Here is a 17,044-nt window from a genome sequence, read left to right as displayed (position 1 = left end):
TTGTGGGAACTGAGCTGGAATTCAGTAAGCAGAGTTTTAGCTACAATGACAAGACTTAAGTGTCACTCACACAGACGGAATCTCAAAGGCTTAATAAATGCTAGAACCTCCACTTAATTACCATTTGTTCTTTCATGACAGTAAAAATTATTTTAAATTATGCAGATAAGTAATTCATCATGGGGACTATGCAGGAAAAAATCTGGGTCTGTGATATTAAGTAATATTGACTTGAGGCTTGGTGAAAATTAAAATTATAGAGCAAGTGGGTAAACTTTGCCCTACTACTTAGTACAAATGAAGTCTTGCTTGAGTATCTCTAGTCTTGCCTACTCTTCAATCATAGTACAGTTGTGCAGTGCACAAACATTTACTTCAAACCAATTGATTAGGTATTTATTTAGTGCCTACAATACACAAAGCCTTGCATTAAGCTCTAGTTCATAGGGCTATTTTGGTCTCACTGGAATTTAAACTTGTGCTGCCAGTCCATTTCTGAGGGTGATGAGAGTAGTAAATAATAGTTCTTGCCTTATCCCAACAAAATTTCTCCTCTAAATTCTTGATACTTCAGCTTTACAAGTTCAGAAGGATTTGTTTAAAAAATTTTTTTACCTTGTTGGAAACTAAAGTTCCGGCTTGTGTTTTAGTGAATGAGATGTTTGACTCCAAGTTCAATGAATATTCCCTTATATAAGACAGCTTCTTCTGAAGCTGTACAAATGGAACTGGTAATGAAGGCCAACACAATGGCTGAGCTAGGCATGAGACAAGTGAGTTTTGACAAGGAGTAATGATGTTATGAGAGAGGAGCCTAGGTGAAGCATTATATAGTACAGAGAGTAGGAGAATCAGAAAGAACCACAGGGGCCCTGGAAGTCTTAAGAGCTGGGATACTTCTTCCAGGAAAGTACAACAAAAAAGAAATGAGGGCAGCAAAGACTATTACTACCAACATTTTTGAATGCCTAATGTCCCAGGAATTGTACTAAGCACTTTACACACATTATCTTATTAAATCCTCAAAATAACAGCTGTTCTCTACCGCTCATTCTTCAGTTGAGAAAACTGAGCCATAGAGAAGTCGATACACTTATCCAGGGACACACACAGCAGGGAAATGGCAGATCCAGGATTCAACCGTAGGTTTGCCTCCAGAGTTCAAATTCTTTTTTTTTTTTAATTAATTTATTTATTTTCAGAGAGAGAGAGCACTGAAAGAGGAGACGGAGAGACAGAGAGAGGGAGAATCCTAAGCAGGGTTCGCACCATCAGCGTGGAGCCTGGTGAAGGGCTTGAACTCACAAGCGGTGAGATCATGACCTGGGATGAAATCGAGAGTTGGACGCTTAACTGACTGAGCCATCCAGGCGCCCCCAGAGCTCAAATTCTTAATTGCTACATTCTAGTTCCTCACAAATACAGATTTCACAAATCCAGGGATGCCACTGCTTGGATCATGACAGTAAAGAGGTGTGGAGTTAGTGTCCACTCAGTAAATGGCACCTCGGCTGGCCCAAGTCAGAAACCTAGGGGTAATCCTTAAGTGATTGCACCATCCTTTACCGCCAACCTCCAGCCCACTGTGTCAGTTCTACCTCGACAGCATATCCCAAATCTGGCCACCATTCTCCAGCTCCACCGCATAGTCCTCGACCTCAGGAGTTGTCATCTATTACTGAGACTAAGACATTGTCCTCTAAATGGTCTCCTTGCTTCCGCTGTTAATTCCCTGCTCATTTTGCACTTAGTAGCCAGAGTCATTTTTAAAAAGTAAATCAGATTATGACAGCACCCTGTTTAGAATGTTTTTATGGCTTCCTACTACTTACAGAATGGAATCCAAAATCCTTTCCATAGTTTACAAGGTCCTTCAGCATCTTCTCTGTCTACTTCTTCATATGTACCTCCAACGACCCTTATCCCATCACACTTTGATCCAGTTATATTGGTCTTTCTGTTCCTTGAAGGTACCAAGATAGGTTCCACACTGGAGCTATTGTTCCTGTCTCTGCAGGGAGTGCTTTTCTTCCATATCTGCTCCAGATAGGCTCTTCCTCATCAGGTTCCAGGGTATCATTTCCTCCATGAATACCCCTTTAAACCTGCAGTTTCCTTGCCCCCATTCTCCTAGACAGCTTGTTTTTATTTCTTCATAACACTTACCACTACGTGATATTATGCCATTTGTTATGCATTTGTTATCTGCCCCTCCCAATCTCAAATACAATTTTTATGACAGCAGGATCCTAGTCTGTCTGTATTTTTCCCTCATTTTCCAGCACTAAGAACATTACCTGGAACATATTGGTTGCTCACAAAATACTGAAAGATTGTATGATTGAATGAATTAGCACAAAGTAAGGCTCAGAGAAATTAAGTGAGACTTAATCATGGTTGGTTGGCTAGTACAAGGTAAAGCCAGTCCAGCAAGCTAAGACCCAGAAGTTGCTGACATCTCTAAATGCTAGAGAGCTCAGAGCTCAAAAGGTCAGAGGAGAGCCGGTGTTTGAGTTTAGTCTTAAAGAGAGTAGGATTTTGATATGTAGACATACAGGCCAGGCAATCCAAGCAGAGGGTACAGCGTGGGCTAAGGCAGAGAGGTGGAGAGGTTCAGAGCAAACACGTTCCCCTACAAGAACAAAATATCACATTGGCTGAGATAAGCAAAGAAGAGAAAAGCGTTGACGTATCAGCCTCCCACTCTGCAGCCTTCAAGCTTGTGGAAGAGTTTTTGCAACTGACACTACAGTTAAGAGATTCTTAATTGCACCTTTTTAGCTTTTAGCTCATCTATCGCAATGCCTAGCCTACTTTGATTCTGCCTCCGTTATGAAGCTCTTGCAGAGATCAAGTGTAATTACAAGAAGTTGCTTTAGAATCTGACAACAGAGTGCCAGCAAAACTTGGTGGTAGGTGGGAAAGAGTGGGAGTCCAGAAATAATGGGTTCTTAACTCATCGTGGGACCTCAGGCAGGTGTTTTCACCTCTTTATATCTCCGTTTACCCACCTGGTAAGATCTAGCTGTCCAGTAAATTTCTATAAGTCCCTGGTTTGATGTAGAGAATTAGTTACCACTCACTGACTCCTCAAGTCATTCACTTATATATCCATCTATGTCTGTTTATTGGTTGTCTTTTTGATGGGGAACATACCAGTTTCTGGGGGCTGCCGTAACACAGCTGCCATAATTCTGGTGGCTTAACATAATAAGAATGTATTCTCTCACATTTCTGAAGGCCTGAAGTCTGAAATGAAGGTATTGATAGGGCTTCCTCCCTCCAGTGTTTCTGAAGGAGTATCTTTCCTTGCCTATTCCAGCTTCCAGTGGCCCCGGACATTCCTCGGCTGTGGTAGCTGAACTCGTCTCTGCCTCTGTCTCCACGAGGTTGCCTGCTTTGTATGTTTCTCTGTATCCTTCTTGGGTTCAAAATCTACTCTGACCATTCCTTCCATGTGTGACCTTGAACATGGCACTACATGTAATCATCTAGTAGGAGTGCCCAGATGATTAAATGAGATTATATACATATTTTACACTTTGGCATATGATTGGCCCACAGCCAGTGTTCCATAAATACCTCCTTGGAACTGCTCTCCTCTTTAGTAAGGCATTTCCAATGATGGGGTGTTCTGTCCATCCGGAAAACAAATTTGTGTCCACCCCAAGCCGCTACAGAGGAGAGTGGAGGTAGTTAACTGGGAAATTAAAACACCCAAAAATGTGACCAAAGAAAACATGGGCCTGAAATAGGCAGACTGAGTCTCTGCATTGATTGTATTATCAGATAAATGTTCGGTTGCCACCTTAATGACATCCAAAAAGAGGCTGGATTTAAGGTTTATTCAATACCTTCTTTAGTTTCCAATGGGCAGTTTCAGGTGCAGCCAGGATTGGCAACTACATCTTGGCAAGATGTAGTTAATATCGTCGATTTCTTGGTGTAGGAAACCTATTATGCTTAAAATAAACCATCATTTTCATTCCTTGAAATCTTGACAGTAGGAACAAAAATCCCATTGGCAGAGATTTTTGCCCTTAAATGCCCGTGGTTTATACACCTTGAAGAAGGCATGCCCCGATTGCATGGCCTGAGGCTTTTTGCCATCTGTGCTGGAGCGGGGTGCAGGCTTGGCCTCTGCTTGCTTCTCCAGTCTCACCATCCACCCATCCACCCATCCACCCATCCATCCATCCATCCATCCACCCATCCATCCATCCATCCATCCACCCATCCATCCATCCACCCATCCATCCATCCATCCATCCACTCAGTAGATATCCTGGCACAACAGGGATCCTCTACCATAACACTCTACTATACACTGAGGACACCTCCAGTAACTCATCAGGGTTATCAGGTACAGAGTGTTCTAAGACTTTCGAGTTCTGCCACAGGATCCAAGGAATCTAACCATGGCCTCTTTAGGATATTATAGGATGAGTTATGATCTCTCATGATACGGGGACCACCTGTCAGAAATGGTCTGTGTCTTCTGGAAAATTGCATGGAGAGGAGGGAGAGTGGGGTGGGATCGTGGAGAGTAGGCTGGTGGAGGTTGTCATTCTGGCACTTGTCACTTCTTTTCCCTGCTCTTTGAGGTTTGGTCTGTGTCCCTGTCCGTGTTGTATGCCCTAAGATCCTGCCATCGGACCAAATGCCTTCACCTATATTACTCCATGAATCTGGAGACCAAGGTTAGAGCAAGGACCTGGTACTTGTCCACTCCCTTTATTTGATTAAAGCCCCCATAATGAAAGCAGCACCTATGTCTGTCTTGTTTATCATTATGGCTGCCTCCTGAGATACAGTTTTAGGAAATGTTTGTGAAAGAAATAGAAGGGAGAAAGGAAGAGAAGAAAGAAGAAAACGATGAAGGAAGAGGGGAAGGAAGGAAGGCAGGAAGGAAGGAAGGAAGGGAAGATAGATCGAAGAAAGGAAAGAAGAGAGAAAGGAAGAGGAAAAGGAAGGAAAAAGGGGATAATATAGCAAATACTTGTGCTGAGCTTTATTCCCTATCCAACTGTGATTTCTTACTTTGTGCCCTGTTGATATGATACTATCTTTATCATATAGCTGGCACTTTCTCGTGGTTGGAAATCCCTCCTAGCCACTGCCTGCCATGGTCTAACCCTGTTAGGGCCTCTCTATTCAGACTTACAGAGCGAGACTCCTTCTCTCACTTTTCCCAGTTCAAACTCCCAAGAGATAGATAATCACAGGGGCTCAATTTATTTTTTCTATTGCTGAATTCTGCTATCTCACAGGTTATTAGTTGTTATGGCTTGACTAACTGTATGCCAGATGCTCACTCTTAGGCCAATCAGCTGTGATTAAATGTACTAGGCAATTTTCAGGAAATTTACTTTATAAATATTTTCCAGAGAAAAATGCAAATCTTCCAAGATGAGCCCATTTAATGGCATACCACTTTTTTTTTTTAAGCAGTAGCTCATTACCATACTGGCCAATATATTAAACAAAGACATACTTCTGAGACCAAAATCATCTTATTAAAATGACAGGGAAAGCCAATAAAACGCATCATCCATATAGCTTAGGAGACTAGGCCTGACTCATTCCAAGAAAACTGTCCCAAGGGGAGTGCCTATAAAATCCTTCTGTGTTCCTTCCCTTTCCACTCCACATTATATCCATGTCAGTGAATTATTTTCACACAATTAAAGCACCCATATAGGAAATATTTACAAATGTAAATGTGCTCACTCCCATCTGAAGACACCCCTTATTTGCTTCGTTATTTCACAGAGTGCAATTCACATCACTTCCCTTGCTCCAGCCTTTGACACTGTGGAGAGAAGCAGGCACGAAATAAATTGTCACTTCCAAAGACATCACTGTCCTTTGCTTGAATAATAAAAAAGCCTAATGTGTTGGGACAAAAGAGAAAGAGAATTTTTTCGAATTTTTAGATGTTGAGATATGTGATTAAGTGGAGAATCTGTGGCAATTGAGGGATCAGCAAAGCCGAAACAGCAATGTTTATGGTCCTCTTATAATGATACCAGAGTCTGTACTCAGCATACCGCTTTCAACTCTCCAAGCCTCCCATAAGCTTACAAATGATCTTTCGTTTATTTTAAATCAATCAAGTATCCCTAGAGGAATTTTCCAGAAACCCAAATATAATTACATAAACACACAGGCTTCCTAACTATGCATGTGTTATTCCAACAGAAAAATAGAAGTGCAATACAGAAGGAGTGAAGGTTTATAAAATGCATTTTAATGTCTTATGAATAAGAGCTGGATACAGATACCTTAGCCAAAAATACAAAAATACAAAAGGAATAAGTACAGACGATATGATTAGACCCTTACTGTGGTTGGAATTATCCCCAAAGTCTCCTCTCCTCATTTAAATGAAGTTTACTCTGTTTCATAGTCTTCTTTGCAGTAACATACTTAGTCAAATCCTGGAAAATTGCTAACTTCATCAGCAGTAGGCAATGCGAGGGCCTGAGGATATAGCTGGTCTTTTATTTATTCATTAGATCTATATAACATCTATTTTCCAAAGAGCTCCAGGCCCTGTAGAGAATGTTTAACTGATGTTAGACCAGAGTTTCATGGAAATGAGAACAGAGCTGTGTCTAAGGAGAAGCGGCAGCAGAGGAGGAAGAAGGAAGTGTAAGAGGAAATGGAGATACGTATGGCGGGGAAAAGACACAAGAAGTCTTTAAAATGCCAAAATAAAAATGCAGAGTCCCCAATGCTGGCTCTCTCTAGTTAGTCCAGTTAGAGATATGATGACAGATGTTCCATTTCTGTGAAGGAGAACCCTTGAATCTCTTTCTTAGAATTACACACACAGGGCAAGCTTCCAGCAGGGTCATTTTCAGCAGAGGTGTTAAATTCACAAGCTATATGCTGGTAAAATTTAATATTCAAATCCAGTAATATTTATGTTAACACATTTTAGTATGTCTAATGAAGTTCCCTCCCACTTCTCCTGGGTCTGATGTGCCTTAAGTTTTTCATATCGCATGCCATTTGGAAAATATTGAAAATCAGAAAGAAGAATGGATAGAACGTGGCAGCATTGATATTTATAAGACTGTAATAGTATGTAGTTAACTGGAAACTCTGCTGTGACATGCCCTCCACTCTTCCATGGCCACACAGAGGTGGGAGGCTCCTGGAGTGAGAGTTCTTGGCACATAATTGTTGTTGGACTCCTTCTATGACACGTAATCTCTACACAGCTCATTGAATAGTGGATCCAGCCAGGTTCATGCCAATTTCAACACTAGCAGTAAACAGAAGGTAAGGGAGTGGGTTATGACGAGATCATGGGAAATAGGTGGTTTCAGATTTTTTTCATTTTATGGGAAAAACAGGAGACTGAATAGTTCGCGTTTTTTACACCCCCATCGGTATGAAACATGACTTGTTAAGGCACTGATGATCACTTGCTTTAAAAATTAAGCGCTAACCTTCCCACAAATTACATGTAAATAATTAAGTCTAGTGCTGATGAAGAGGAATTAGAAGGCATAGAGCCCAGAATTTTTACTTTAACACTGAGACACTTGAGAGTGGAAGATAAAACAGATGGGAGGCTCCCTAGTCCCAGACAAGTAACTCTTCCAGAACCACCTTGTGGACTCATGGAGACACAGGTGCTTTCCTCCAGGACCAGCATTTGGGGTCAATTTAGTTTAGAACAATTCAGTTTTTGTTGGAATGCTATGTTGTACTTGGAGCAGAGGTATGTCCCCGGCTCACCTTGTGTGGAATCCCGTGAGTGGTGTCCCATTATAATAAAAACATGTTTTCATATTTTCTGTACATATTTTTTAAAGTTTATTTATTTTGAGAGAAACAGAAGACAGGGCAAGTGGGGGAGGGGCAGAGACAGAGAGAGAATTCCAAGCAGGTTCCTCACTGCCAGCGCAAACTCTGATGTGGGGCCTGAACTCATGAACCGTGAGGTCTTGACCTGAGCTGAAACCAAGAGTTGGGTGCTTCGCAGACTGAGCCACCCAGGGGCCCCTCTATACATATTTTTGCAGCTTCAAAGCGGCTCTTTCATCAAAACACTATAAGAAACCACTGAAATAAGACTCTTTGCCAGCCATGAGGATTTTTTCCCACGAATGAGTGCAAAAATTTGCATGACAAATTTTTGTTCCCATTCTTTTAGAAAACAATTTATCTTCAGTAGCTCTCTGGAGAAAATGCACATTTTACTTCAAATATCAGTAAATGAACTCCAAATCAGGAGAATCAATTAGTAATGGCTTATTTGTTGTCATTTAATAAACATGTTTCCAATTTATTATCTACATACCCAAAATAAATGTTTAAGGAATGTTGATGGCAAGTGGAACACAGGTAACTGAAAGTGGGAAAATTTAGCTCTTGCTTATTCTTTAAAAGAGAACTTTGCGGCGCCTGGGTGGCTCAGTCAGTTGGGCATCCGACTTCGGCCCAGGTTATGATCTTACGGTTTGTGGGTTGGAGCCCCACATCGGGCTCTGTGCTGACAGCTCAGAGCCTGGAGCCTGCTTCGGATTCTGTGTCTCCCTCTCTCTCTCCCCCTTCCCTACTCACGCTCTGTCTCTCTCTGTCTCTCAAAAATAAATAAACATTGAAAAAAAAATTTTTTTAATTAAAAAAAAAAAGAGAGAACTTAGTACAGTTCTTATAACTCAGAGTTCATTAGAAGGCCGGATTGGGCTGGAAGTGGCAGTCCTATTACCTAAAGGCTGACATTGAGGCTCTCTGTCCTAGGTGTTTGAATCTTGGGGACATGGCAGAAGGAGCAGAGGAAGGGCCAGTGGGACTTGCCCCAGCAAAGGCCCTGTGGCCGCCTGCCCCTTCCCTAGTAATAATGTGTCTGGGGTCACCACTTTTCGAAGTTGCCTTGGAGCCTCTATCATGCGCCTGCACCTTCTCTAGGTTATGGTTCCAGAGTACGCTTTCTCTTGCCTAAGATAAGAAAGAGGTCCAGGGTTGTTCTGTCGCTTAAAACTGAGAAAACTCTAATCAAAAACTTGAGAAATGGTTACCTGACACTTTGCTGGTTTCCAAATAATAAGATGTCTGAAAGAGGGGTACTTTTCTTTTGTCGGTTCCCTAACGTGCTTCTCAGGGGCATGTTTTACCTGGGGTCGTGAGAGTCAGAAGAAAAGAGGAGCTCATTTATTTACTGCCCAGCGCGCCTCTGGAGAGTGGTCCGTGAAGGAGAGAAGAAAACTTTGGGCGTCCTTTGCCTTACCAGCCATCCCTCTTCTTGGTGATTCCGGGCAAGCCTGCCACTTTCAGTCCAAACTACTCAGGAAACTGTAGCAAATGATCAATAATTGAAGAGTTCAAAACTTACTTCTTGTTTTTAAATATAATTTGCTGTCAAGTTGGCTAACATATAGTGTATACAGCGTGCTCTTGGTTCCCATGATTCATCGCTTACGTACAACAGCCAGTGCTCATCCCAACAAGTGCCCTCCTCAGTGCCCATCACCCGTTGACCCCTCTCCCGCACCCTCCCCCCGATCAACCCTCGGTAAAACTTCTCAAAGGCACACACTCACCAACGTCCAAATCCAGGTTGTGATGGATAGGTTTAAAACTAAGGAATGGAGGTTCCTGATGCCCATCAAATTTTTAAAAGGGAGAAAGAAGTGACAAAATGGCAGGACTTAAATATAAGTGTGATGCTTCTCTATTTCTTGACAGTTAAAATGGTATCACTTTACATTCTTGTGATGTGTGGGGAAAAACACCATAATGTCAAATTATATAAGAAATATTTAAATCTAGTGAAATGGTTGGTGTGTCTCTGGAGGATTTCAAGACATTTTACACACTTGTTTTAAAAAAGCAATCCGGAGAGTGTTTTCAGATCTCGCAGTGATGCAAGTGTTTCAACAGGTAATGGATTCTATTTTTAATTTTGAAAGCTTTTATTTTTCCCTGTGGTTTCTTTTTTAATATGTTGGTGGATACTTTTTTCTTACCCAGATTTCCTCCTGGACTTTACTGTCTCTCTGAGCTGAGTCAAATTCAAAGGTGAACACTATTTTCATATTCCTGGGTTGTTCTTCCTTGCCTCTTACCTGCAGTTGATCTCAACAGAGGCTTAATTCGCCATTTAGAAGTCAACATGCTAAGATTTCTAATTAATGGTGCCCTGCCTATCAAGTTAATGTCCTTGCAAATTATCTCCTTCTAGAGATTATTACAATTTGCAAAGGCACATCCATTATATATTACATAGGGAGCTTAGCAGACGCTGATTTTAAACATACTGCAGAGGTGTGTTTTACCACAAGACGGTAAGCTTCCTAAGTCAGAACGTAAGCTGAAAGATGTGTGCCATCAAAATTACCATCTTGATAAGCCCTTAAATGGCACTGCATTAGAGATCAACATGCTGTTGTCCGTCACTCTTGCACAGCCATTAAGATCACCGCCCCCCCCCCTTTTTTTAAGCACTAGGTCCTTGGCATTTAGGGGACGTGTATAATAAAAAAAAAAATACTTTTAAGCTCTAGAATCACATTAAGCATGGCAAGGTACCTGCACTGTGAGGTAAGCCTGGAAATAGTAGATTCCCATCAGATCCCAAACTCAATCCAAGGCGGACACTGATGGAGTGTGGCTTACATTTCCTGCATTATTTACATTGTCCTCTCTCTGTCACCTCCCTTCTACTCACTCTACCTTTCCTTCTCTTTGTCAGGCCTATACAAATGGATTTAAGAAAGTTATATAGGCATAGAATATGATACCACAGTAATATCCTTTTAAGCACCAATATACTGATAGTTTCATGGCCTAATTTTCACCCTTAGATGTTTCTATTTTTTATATTTGTATTGTTTCTTTCATTAATAAAATCCATACTCTAAATTCAAACTTCCTGGCAAGAGCCTACATGTCAACGTTTCGAAAGAAAACAAAGAACTTTACTTGAAATCATCTGGGATGACACCTAGTAGATTGTCAAAGATTTGAGTTCTGGTGGGTATTCACTCATGAGAACCCCACAGTTACTTGAGAAAATGATTTTCGAGACTAGTAAGTCACCTGTATCTGGAAGTGTTTCCTTCATTTTTTTTTTGTCCCAGACATCAGCAAGACCCTGACATTCTTGTAGGTCCTCAGAAAACATCTGTTGGATGAAGAAGAAGGTGAGGGAGGGGCACCTGGGTGGCTCAGTCAGTTAAGCATCTGACTTCAGCTCAGGTCATGACCTCTTGGTTTGTGAGTTCGAGCCCCATATCGGCTCTCTGCTGTCAGCGTGAAGCCTGCTTCAGATTCTCTGTCTCCTTCTCTCTCTGTCCCTTTCCTACTCATGCTCTCTCTCTCAAAAATAAATAAACATTAAAAAAAAAAAAAGAAAGGGAGGGGGAATGGGAGGGAAAGAAGAGGTGATAAAGGAAGAAGAAAGGAGAGGGAGTGAAGAAGAGAGGAAGGAAAGAAGGGAAGACAGGAGGGAAAGGGAGAAGGAGAGGAAGGAAAATAATTAATAGACTGGAAGAGCGTGAGTTTTAGAGCTGGCCCCCCATCTTTGGAACTCGATGACTTAGGCAAGTTGCATTTCCTGTTCCATTAATTCCCAGTGTCCTAGGCTCAGTGCGTAGACGATAGTAAAATGTCTGGCACACAGAGATTCAGTAAATAGAAGCTGAGTCTGGGCTGTTGGGCATTTATTACTGGGCCACAGTTTTAAAACATCACATAACTGCTGTATTCATGAAGAGTAAATACAAAAATGCTTATGTCTGGAGACTAAAGAGCTGGCCAGTAAACGGGGGCATTGCTCTGAACCGTCTGCCCGCAAAGACCATCACAAAGCAGGCAAAATTCTGAAAGACCTTCCAGAGACTCTGCTCTCACAGGCAAAAAGCACGTGATCAGAAAAACACTGTTGTCATAAGAACTGGAGGCCTGCTGAATCATTACTGGTAACGGCTGCCACTTCCGGCTGTATGCCATGCCTTTAGTACATGCACTAGTCAGCCTCACATCACTCGGTTCTGGAAGTGTTCCTAGTCTCATTTTTCACCGAACGGAGTGGAATTCAGAGAAGTCGAGTACCTTTCCTAAGATCACACAGGTCCTTAGGTGCCTGGGTTCAGGTTCCGTCTCACTTCTCCTGACTGTTCCACACCTAGGCTTTGGTCTCCCACACCTCCTCATGCTTGTTATCCCAAGTCAGCAGATTAACTTGACAGAAAATGGCCAGAGTCATGAGACTCTCTCTGTTGGAGTAAGAACACTAGTAAAAAAAAAGGTTGAGTGTAGATATAGATATTGAAAGAGAGAGATCATTAGAATACAAAGTAAATTCACTACCACATGTCCTTGGGTGTGGGGTGGGAGGGATGATTTGTGTTTTAAACAGTATGAAGTCCTGACAACTAATAGTAAAAGGCCCTGCACACATGGGTCCTGGAATATGTATTGTGTGCCAGGCACTGTTCTCAACACTCTTATAGACAGTAATTCATTTCATCCTTATTTATAGGGACTCTTTGGGGCACTTACTGAAGACTAGAGGAGTCATAACCTATGCTGTTACTATACAGATTACTTTTTTAAAGTTTGGGGGTGATGGGCCCGTGAGTAAGAGACGGAGTTGGCATCCAGACAAAAGCAGTCTGGGTCCAATGGTTTTGTTCTCACCAACGTCACGGGTTGGTCTGATGTTTGTTTATCCCACGCTAGGTTTGCCTGGAAGGAGTGGTAGGGGGATGGGAGAGCACGGTGCAGGCAGGACAGCTTAGAACACGAGCCAGGAATTACTGACAATGCCAAGATAGGAGTCAGAAAATCTGAAACCTGCCCTCCTCCCTTCTCTAAGCCTTGGTTCCATCATTGGCAGAGTATGGCTGATAACACTCAGATACACCACTTCAGGGAGGATGATCGTGCAAATTCAAAATGTGGTAAGAAACACAAAATCTGATGGTGAAAGCCCAAATCAGACTGCCTAGGTTTGAATCCAGCTCTACAATTTCATAGCTGTGTTACTTGGCGTAAGTTACTTAACTTCTCTGTGCCTCGGTTTCTGAATCTGTAAAATGGACGTAATAATAGTACCTGCCCCATAAGGTTGTTGTAGCATTATTCACTTAGTGACTGGGGAATAGGAAGCACACAGCAAGATGGCTTATCATTATTATGCATTGTGATGGTTTTATATATTTAGGAATGGGGCATAATCATTATTTCATCTATAAGTTAAATTTAGATGAATAATGTAGGCAGTCCCTATTGTTACTCGAAGCTGTGTTGTTCTTTCCAAAAACACTCCTGAATTTGAGAGAACTGAGAGAAATAGGATGAGGAAACATGTAGTATGTGAAAGACTTGCAAAGGACGGGGCTTTCTTCTGCTCTGTGACTTGTTGCCTGAAAGAAAACACCTTCAGGAATATACTTTGCTGGTTGCTGTCTAGTCTTTTGAAAGCCAAATGTACATCGTGTCCAGTTTATATTAACATGTCTGCAGTGTTCATCTTGGTACAGTGAAGTGACGGCAGCCTCTGGGCCTCCAAATGTACTGAGCTATTAGGAAGTCATTAGTGTAAGAGCAGTAGAGCATTATGGGGAAAGGGGAAGTGGGGGCGGGGCGGAGAAGAAGGCTATATAATCATTCCTTCTTTATTTAGAAACAGCACCCCAAATTTCTTCAATAAATCAGCCCTTCCCCACTCACAGTCAATATTACTTACCACTTCCTCCTTGACCAAGGGGCAGGATTGACCTGGGCTGGCTAATAAGTATGTTCTATCCCCCTGGTGACAGACATGGTTCCAAGGGAAGGCACTTAAGCCAGCTGTTAGCCTCTCGAGAATCAGCGCTGGGACATTTGTTGACACAATTAGCAAAGAGAAGTTCTTATTTCTGCTGAGGTCACTATTTGGATGAAATAGAGATTGGAGAGGCTGGCAGGCATCATGCCACTGTTTTATGGACAACTTTACCAAAAACGGAGCCAGACAAGAAGGAGGTGGAAGTTGGAGACAGAAAAAGTGAGATGGCATGAGATGCACCCCTGTATCAAACCATACCTGAGCCAGACCTACCTCCAGACTTCTCAGTTACAGGATCAGTAAATTCTTTCCTCCCCACCTGCCCCCTCTTTTCCTGCCTCTATTTCCTTCCCTCTCTCAGTCTGGATGGGGCTCTTGTCGCAATGATGTGCATTCTCAGTTTCACTTCACATTTGGCCCCATCCTTCTCCAAATTATAGAAAGGTTGCATCTCTCTGTAGGCTCTGCAGCTCTATTCACAAAATAGAAGCATAGGACTTCAGAACGACTGAAAGGCTAGCCGACAGCTCAAACAGAATTTCATTCTCCAGGGGGATCAGTTCTCCAAATTAATAAAACTATCCATGTCTACATTGTGGAACACAAACTCATTTTCCCAGGTTTATAAACCTCCAGATAGATACCCAACTCTATTAAAATACTGATGGCTCCTATGAAGCTGGACTGAAAAGGGGAAAAACAGATGCCTCCTTATGTAATAAACTCATGTGGTCCTGGCGTCCCATTCATCATACTGGAGGTAGCACAAGGAACATTCAGGGTGTCAGAGAAATAAGGGGAACAGTGAGGGATCCTTTTCAAATCCGTGTTCAAACAAAAATAGAAAAACAATAAGGCAAGTCTTCATTGTGTCTTTCTCGCCTTTCAGCGAGAGGATACAAAGCAAATTAGATTTGAAAAATGGTATAATTATCCTACCTTCATTGAGGAGAAAGGAAACTACACATAGCTTCCCAGGAGTCAGTGTCCCGTTGAGTATTCCTAATGAAATAACCATGGTTTTTGGGTAAGATGCCTTATTGCAAGTGGACTTTTATGCAAGCCCAGTGCTATTACTATATAGATTACTTTTAAAGTTCGGGGGTAATTGGCACACAGTTAGAAACTTTTTTTAAAAAGGAAAGGAGAAAGATTTTCCTTGGAAAATGATTGAATTTTGGGTTCCCTCTTTGGCTTCCTATCAGACATTAATTTCACTTGCTCTTCCAGTATATATTTATGGAACATCTCCCGCTTGCCATTCACAGTTCTGGGTGCTGGAGTACAGCAGAGGCCAGTGCAGTCAAGACCAGTGTCCCCATGAAATTCACTTTCTAGTTGGAGACACATCCAAAACAGGTAAGCCTATATATAGTCGTGAATGGAAATGTAAGGTAACTGGAGAGAGAGTAAGTGCTTTGATAAATATGGTGTAAAGGCAGCATCACTGGTGGGGGGTGGCATCTTTGGATAGGTGATTTAGTGAGGCCTCAGTGAGGAAGTGAGAGAGGAGAGGGCCAGGCCGAGGAACCGCAGGTGTAAGTTTCCAGATTTAGCAAACAAAAATATAGGACACGCCCAGTAAAATTTGGATTCCAGGTAAACAGCAACTGATTTTTTTTTAATCCTCCTGATAGTGAAAGAGCTTTTTAAATCTAGCAACCGCCCCAAAGCATAAATACTCAGAAGTAAGCCCAGGCTCTGTGTAATCAAGGATTGGAGTTTGGGGGTGGGAGGAAGTGCAGGGATGTGAGGTTGAAAATGGAGGCAATCAAGGTAGAAGGCTAGGGTTTGGGTCCTCATGTGATGGAAAGCCACTGAGGGGTTTTATGCGATGAGTGGCCTCACACGACTTGCAGTTTTAAGTGATGGCCCAGTGGGCTGCAGGATGAAGATCACGGTGTGGGGGAACGCAGAGGCAGGAGACTGTGGCTCTGGTCCAGCTGTGAGATGGCGGGCTCTCACTTTCATGTGAGAGCAGAAGACCAGAGGGGTGAACTGCCTCCATCAGGGTTGCAGTTGCAAGTGCTGGAAAGTGACTGGCTATCTTTAGCACCAAAGAGAGTTGCGGGGGTGGGAGAGGCATGTATGTGAAGGCTGAAGAAACAACTCTGTGGATGCTCAAGAACTGAATAACGTGGGCAGCAGGAACCAGCCCAGGCCATGCTGTGAAAACGCAGGAGCCAGCCCCATGCCTCGGCCTTTCAAAGCTGCATCCTCTGCCTTGCCACCTCCCTGTGAGTATGTCTGCACTGTTCCTACATCTCCATATCATTCCCTTAAGATTCTCGGGCCCCGCGGCCCCTGGCTGGCTCAGTTGGTTAATCAGCTGACTTTGGCTCAGGTCATGATCTTGCGGTTCGTGGGTTCAAGCCCCGCGTCGGGCTCTGTGCTGACAGCTCAGTGCCTGGAGCCTGCCTCGGATTCTGTGTCTCCCTCTCTCTCTGCGCCTCCCCTGCTCATGCTCTGTCTCTCTCTGTCTCTCAACAATAAATAAATGTTTAAAAAAAAAAAAAAGATTCTCGGGCCCTGGCAGGATCATCTGAATGGCCAGTCCCAGTCACGGGCTCATGCCCAGGCTGCCAGGGACAGGGAGAGGGACTCTGCCTCCTTTGAGTTCTATAATCGGAGGCTGGGGGATCTGCTTCCCACCATGATTTAGACTAATAATTCACTCCAAGTAGGAACGATGCTCAAACTGGGCAGTTCAGAAATGGCCAAAATCCATGGATGTTTTGCTGTTGAAGATCGAGAAAATACCAAAACATCATAATTCCTAGAACTGTCTATAATTTATTTAAAAACAAAGATCAGAAAAATTTAGATGAATATTGTTAACAAAGCTAAATTCAGCACTTATGTCCAAAAGTTCCTCCAGTGTGAGTAGAGAAGGGAAAAAACAAGACTTCTTAGTGGCATGGATTTAAAAAAAAAAAAAAAAAAAGGATGGAGATTTTAATGGCTGGTAGGAATACTCTGAGTCAACAGTGAGCTGTGGCTGCCAAAACAGCATAAATCCCCATGGAAATAAAACCAAAGGGGATTAAGAACCTAGGACAGAAAACATATTTAAAGCTCTTGTCCGATTCACGATAGATTCAGGTATTTTTCCAGAGTTTATTTTCATGGCTGAAATGAATGATCTTAATGTTATGACCATTACCAAGTCCCCAGTCATTCTGCGATCATGACACTAAAGAATGAAGTTGAAACCTAGCGAGGATTAACATTTTAGGCAGAAAGATCGGGATG

General features: G+C 42.4%; 1 long non-coding RNA gene across 16 annotated transcripts in view; it reads left to right on the top strand.

The window, feature by feature from the left end:
• Positions 1 to 17,044, top strand: part of LOC109496523 — a 112,748-nt gene that overhangs the window by 11,767 nt on the left and 83,937 nt on the right. For 13 of the 16 annotated variants that reach the window (XR_006593818.1, XR_006593831.1, XR_006593829.1 and 10 more), the window contains 2 exons: positions 3,323 to 7,290; positions 15,061 to 15,151. This is a non-coding gene — a long non-coding RNA (uncharacterized LOC109496523). The remainder of the gene's footprint in view (positions 1 to 3,322; positions 7,291 to 15,060; positions 15,152 to 17,044) is intronic. The other 3 variants (XR_006593830.1, XR_006593819.1, XR_006593823.1) reach the window with 1 other exon arrangement.

The sequence above is a fragment of the Felis catus genome, chromosome A2 (genome assembly GCF_018350175.1).
Source record: "Felis catus isolate Fca126 chromosome A2, F.catus_Fca126_mat1.0, whole genome shotgun sequence".
NCBI lineage: Eukaryota > Metazoa > Chordata > Mammalia > Carnivora > Felidae > Felis > Felis catus.
The sequence above is the reverse complement of the archived record's forward strand: the minus strand, read 5'-3'. Positions and strand labels throughout refer to the sequence as shown.